This window comes from Benincasa hispida, chromosome 12 (genome assembly GCF_027475165.1).
Source record: "Benincasa hispida cultivar pf3 chromosome 12, pf3_genome.v1.1, whole genome shotgun sequence".
In the NCBI taxonomy this organism is placed as follows: domain Eukaryota; kingdom Viridiplantae; phylum Streptophyta; class Magnoliopsida; order Cucurbitales; family Cucurbitaceae; genus Benincasa; species Benincasa hispida.
In genome coordinates, this window is record NC_143489.1 from 30,617,721 (window position 1) to 30,624,121 (window position 6,401).

General features: G+C 25.5%; 1 non-coding gene across 1 annotated transcript; it reads left to right on the plus strand.

Moving 5' to 3' along the window:
* Positions 1-1,466: 1,466 nt before the first annotated feature.
* On the plus strand, positions 1,467-1,548 carry TRNAS-AGA (transfer RNA serine (anticodon AGA)). The gene has a single exon. It is a non-coding gene; the product is annotated as a tRNA-Ser (tRNA).
* Positions 1,549-6,401: the final 4,853 nt, after the last annotated feature.

The window sequence follows — 6,401 nt, forward strand, 5'->3', positions numbered from 1 at the left end:
CAATTTTCTTAATAAATTAAAAATAGGAAATTTGGTAACAATCCAAATTAGATTAAAAAAAAAAAAAAAAATTAAAGATCCATTTGATAACATTTCTGTTTTCTGTTTCTATTTCTTATTTTTTAAGAAACTAACTTATTTGATAATTGTTCTCATTTATTTTTTCTAAAATTTGAAAACGTTTAGAAAAGTGGACCAAATTTGAGAAACTACGAAAATTAATTTATGAAATTTATATAATACCGATTTGTTTCTATTTTATATATACTGTTTTTTTATTAATCAAAACTCATCTTTGCCTATTGGTAGTCATGCAGGCCTAAACCACCATTTCACCTTTTGGTGGTGTGTTTTAACTCCTAAGTTAGACACTTTTTTTTTCCACCTTTGATATTTTATTTATTTATTATTAGTTTTTCTATTTTACATAACTAATTATGCTATAATGATATTTTATTTTAATTTTGAATTTTAAAAATTTTCAATATTTAATTTACATATTATTTTAATTTTCAACATGTAAATTTTGTTACATTTCAAATTTCAGCTCCCAAACATGTACACTTTTATTTTATTTGTTTTTATTTTTATATTTATTTCCATCTTTTATATTTCATTTATTTTCTTTATTAATTTTTCTATTTACAAAAATAATTCTGCTATATTTATATTTTATTTTAATTTTAAAATTTAAAATCCTCCAATATTTAGATTTAAATATTATTTTAATTTTTGATATATATATTATTTTTTTTTTTTGACCTTTCAACTTTTGAGTATTAATTTTTATACTATGCATGTTTATATAATAGTTAATTTCTAATATTTTTAATATACCTGAAATTAGATATAATTTTACAATATATGAATTTTGCTGACCAAGACATTCATTTAACTTAACTTTAATATCTTACAACCACGAAATTTACACAATAATATAATTAAAATGAATTTGACTCGACATCATCTAAGAAAAATGGCTCGAGTTAGAGATGACAGTACCACTCAAATTTGGACAATATATGAAAGATAGAATATAATTTTTTGTTATTATATTTAGCTATCATCGAGACTTGCTTGTATTAGATGACATAAAATTTTGATAATATATTCTTTTATGTTCAATGTATGACACATTTTTTTTTCATTATTATTATTATATTGTTAAGAAAAATGTGTTTCTATTTTTTTTCCAAAAAATAGAGAATTTGAATAGTTATTAAACATAGACATGTTTCTTCTTCTTTGAAAATAGGAAATATGAAACAAAAAAATAGTGAACGAAAAACAGAAAACAAAAAACAAAAAATGAAAACGTTATTAAAAGAATCTTACTTAATAATCGTGCTGTGCGAAGATTTTGGTTAGGTATCTACTATTTATGTATGTTTTTCCTATAAACTGAAATATAGGACACGAGTTTACAAAATATAATATTAGAAAAAAATTATACTGAAGTTCTTCAAGTGGGCGTGCCGGAGTGGTTATCGGGCATGACTAGAAATCATGTGGGCTCTGCCCGCGCAGGTTCGAATCCTGCCGCTCACGCTTTTATTTTTATTTTTATTTTTCATATTTTTTAAGGAATTATATATATTATATATATTTGAAAATAAAACTAATTTATTTGGATGAAAATTGAGCTTTGCACAAAAATAAATTTGATTAATGGAGAAAATTGACTATTAGATACCACCATAGGAAAAATATCAATAGAAATTTAGCTGTTGTTATTGCTTGGATCATGTCAATTTTATACTAAATATATGTTCTATAATTTATAAGATACTAATGAAAATAATTCTTTTTTAATGATCTTTTAAAATGAAAGCCTACTATAAGGTAATCATTACAATATTTATCTAAGTTTAAAGTATAATGGAGTGAAATTACAAGTTTAAGGTTAAAACTAATATAAGTTAACTTAGTTCAAAATTGTCGTGGATCTTTTTTCAAAATATTTATCAAATAACATATTTGTTGGTTATATATCTAATCTTAAAAGATGACAAAACAATTGAGACATTGAGTTAGATATGATGTCTGAAGTTCATATATTTGTGGAGTTCGTATGTTTATGTTTATGGTGTAAAGTTGAGTTCATATGTTTGGGTATTTGGTACAATTTTTTGAACTTTTAATAATTTACTTTTATGATTACTATTTTTGTTTTGAAACTTTTTTATTCAATAATTCTATCCATCTTTGTTTGAATAAAATATGAATTGCAATTTTTTCTTTCTTTTTCTTTTGGGTAATGAACAACAATTAACCTACTAAATTTCTTGCAGAAATATGGTAAAATAAAATGAGAAACAAAGAGAAATCAAAACTTGATTCCTTAAATTTATCTATGAATTTCTTTTAATTGAATCTCCCACATCATCTTAGTAGCCAATGGAATGTCACCACATTTCTTCAACAATTTCATTTTCAATTCTTCAAATTTGGAGGATTATCATACAACAAATCTCAAAATTTCACTAATTCTTGTTAGAAAATGTTCTAGAAAAAAAACTCCATTTTATGATTTTTTTTTTGTTCTATATTATATACTTTTCTAAATATTCTTAACACTCTTATGATATGTGAATTCAATTAAACAAAAATATATTTTACAAATTTCTATGTATAAATATTGTACTTAATGTAGACAAAATACTATTATTTATATAATCAACAACCCTACAACATATTTTAACAGTTACTTATAATAGTCATAAGTGATTGTCAAATTTGATTATTGAAGATGATTTTTGCTGGAGTTTGTAATTGGAGGTGGCCATTGGAGTCTGAAGGTGGTCGCATGAAGGTGGTAGTGGAGTTGGTTGGGCTAAGGTGGTCGTTGAAGTTGACCATCGAAGATTATTTTTGTTGAAGTTTGTAGTCGGAGCCCGAAGTTAGTCACATAAAGGTGGTATTGGAGTTAATTGTCAGAGTTTGTTGTCAAAGATGGTTGTTGAAGCCCAGAGGTGGTTACTCGAAGGGTAATTTTCATCGGAGTTTGCAATCAGATGTGGTTGTTGGAGCATACGAAGGTGGTTGTCGAAGTTGGTCATCGGAGTTTGTTGTCGAATCTGGTTGCCGAAGCCTAAAATTGGTTGTTGTAATTGGTCACGTGAAGGTGGTCGTCGGAGTTCACAGTTGGTCACATGGAGGTGGTTTTCGAAGCTTGAAATTGGTTGTTGGAGTTGATCACGTGAAGGTGGTTGTTAGGGTTAGTTGCCGAAGTTTTCATTGAAGGCGGTTGTCAAAGTTCGAAATTGATTGTCGGAGTTGGTCGTGCGAAGGTGGTCATCAGAGTTGTCATCGAAGGTGATTGTTGGAGCTCGAAGTTGGTTCCCGAAGTGTGAAAGCGATAGTCACCGACAATGGCCGATGGGTGGAGCCATTGAAAACATTGGAAGAAAGGAGAGTTGAGGTGAGTTGGTAAAATATACCAATTCAACTCCACCAACATTTAAAGTTGGTAGGTCAAATATTGAGTTGGTATATTATATCAACTCAACTCAACTTATGTTGGTAAACCAAACACCCCATTAACAACTTTTAATCCTAGGACATTACATTAAACATTCAAAGACGTAGACTTCATATATATATATATATTTAAAAAAAAGATGTAGACTTCATCTAACCATTATATATTATTTATTGAATCTAACATATTATTTATAACCTTTCAAAATATTGGTAGATCAATATATATATATATTTTGCCAAGTATATGACAAATTCAAACCCATAAGCCGAAAACAGAAAAAATTAGAGAGGGAGAGAAATTGGAATTAATGGTCACATGTATAGTTTTATTTGAAAGATGACAAAAATAAAAATGTATAGTTTCAATGAAATGAGAGAACCTCCAAAATGATAAATTTCAGCTTCCAAACTATTTGCCCACTATAATCTATCCATTTTTATATATACTATCTACAAGCTAATTATTATAATATATTAGATAATTTGATTATTAAAGATTAAAAAATAATTTAAAATTAAATTACAATTTGAAATCTAGATTCAGTATCTTCAATTTTCTAACTAAAGTATAATTTATAAAACAAATGACGTGAAAAATTAAAAATATGATTTGATTAATTATAAATCAAATTAGGATTTAATCTAAAATTTTTATATAAATGACTAAATTTAAACCTCTCACTTTCTCCTCTCTTTTTTTTTCTTCTCAATTTATTTTGCTTTTATTTTTATAGAAATTTTGCTGCAGCATTCACACATATTTTTAATTTCATTAACAGCAACATCATTCTCAGCTGTCTTTTTTTCTTCTTCTTTTAAGTTTCTAACATTTTTTTCTAGCTTTAGAAGTAGGTATCACCTTCAATTTTTCTGGTATATCTTCTTTCTTAATGTTATTATTTTCTTTATTCATTTTTAGGTTTAGATAGACATCGTTTTTATAAGATATATCCTTTTTAGTCTTTTAGATTTTTTTGGACTGTTTTTAAATATAGTAAAATAAACTTTTTTTTTTTTTTTTTTTTTTTAAATATAGCCAAATTTTACCGTCTATGTGCGATAAATCGCGATAGACTATCTGTGTCTGTTTGATCACGATCAATTTCAGTGATTCGTAGAGAGACGATAATATTTTGCTATTATTTGTAAATGTTTTTATCTTTTTTCATTTAAAATAATTTTTTTTCCTACTTCCTCTATTATTTTTTAGAAAAATATATTTCTCTATTTTTAATTTTTTTTTTACAACTCTGGAAGAAGGCCTCTCCTTAAAATTTTCATCTATTAAAGTCATCTTTTTTTTTTTTTTAATAAAAAAATTTGATTAGCAAAACAAACCGTCCATATTTTGTTGCTCTTCTTTCTTAAACTTCTGTTTTTCTTAGAACTTCTTTCTTTTCCTTAATTTTTTTCACTTTATAAATTAAACTTGAATCGCTTTTATTTATTGAGATTTAGAACTATTTAAAAGCGTGCATATTCATAATTAAATGGATTATTAATTAATTCGTGAAGCAATTATTTAGTTCAATTTTAAAAGATTTGAAGGAGGGATTATTAGTTATATTCAATAAATTAAATCGTTTTAATTAGTTTAAAATAAATCTTCCTCACTTTACTATTGGATAGTTTTGTACGTATTGCATTAAACAACTTCTTATATTTTGTATCCTAACATATTTTAAAAATAAAAAATTATGCATGATTTTATCCATAAAAACATTGTAAATTATAAGAGTATTAATATCCGTAAATTCTAAATTTAACTATACATCAAAGTAATCAATTAATAATATGCATATATTTTCTATGTATTATTAAAAAAAATTCTCCTTTTGTATCTTTTAAATTTTTAATTTCTGTTCGTACTATAAAAAGACCGAATATCCTTTTATCTTTTCATTTTTATTTTACCATTTTATTTCCGAAACTAAATATAAAAAATGTTAGAATTTTATCTTTCAAATTCATAAATCTAAATATATATCTTGGTCTATCTTTCATAGCAAGCAAACGATTTTTCACAATTAGCATTTAGCTTTGAATTTTCATTAATGTAATTTTTTTTACTATACTTTTCACATCGGAATTTTATGCCACAATGCCATGCATTAATAATATTATTATTTTTTTAAAAAAATTTCAAATACTATAAACTCCTCAGAATGATTTTGTATTTGTTTTAATCTTGGTTCTATATTTATTATATTATATGTACTAGATTTTATTTCAATTAAAAACACAAACAATTATCACACATTTATTTTCCCTTTTTTTTCTTTCAAGAAAGTAAAACCAAAAAAAAGTTAAGGAATTAATAATTTCTATTTCTAAAAAAAAGAAACAAAAAGAATCAAAATCAAGAAACAACAAATTAGAAATAATAACATTATCAAATCGATAACTGGAGAGGGAAGGATTCCAGGAGTGATATTCGGGAAGAACAAAAATATAAAAGCAAAAATCCGGCGACCCGAATTAGTAGTGTTTGAGATAAGAATATTTACAAATATTGAGATTAAAATCTAATTTCGTTAGAAATTGAATGCAAGTAAGTGAAAATCTTATATGGAAGATTTTTATAAGATTTTGATCGGAGTTTGATCGGAGTTGGACTCCATTTCTTAGAAACAGAGCATTTAATGAAACAAAAAGATAAAGATTTCCTAATATTTTCCTAAACCAAATCTCATTCCGCTAAAGATTTTCTTAACGGTAACAAAATGAGTGATTTAAATTCGAATTAGGAATCAAATTCCTTCTAGGTTTTAATTTCCATAAGTAATCCGGAGATTGAAGTCCGGCTAGATAAATACCTACCTCTGTTCTATTTCTTCTACTCTGTTTCGATTTCGATCTTTTTGTGTTTAAGAAATAATAAGGGTAAAGGGGGCAGAGGTTGAAGGCTTCAGAATGGG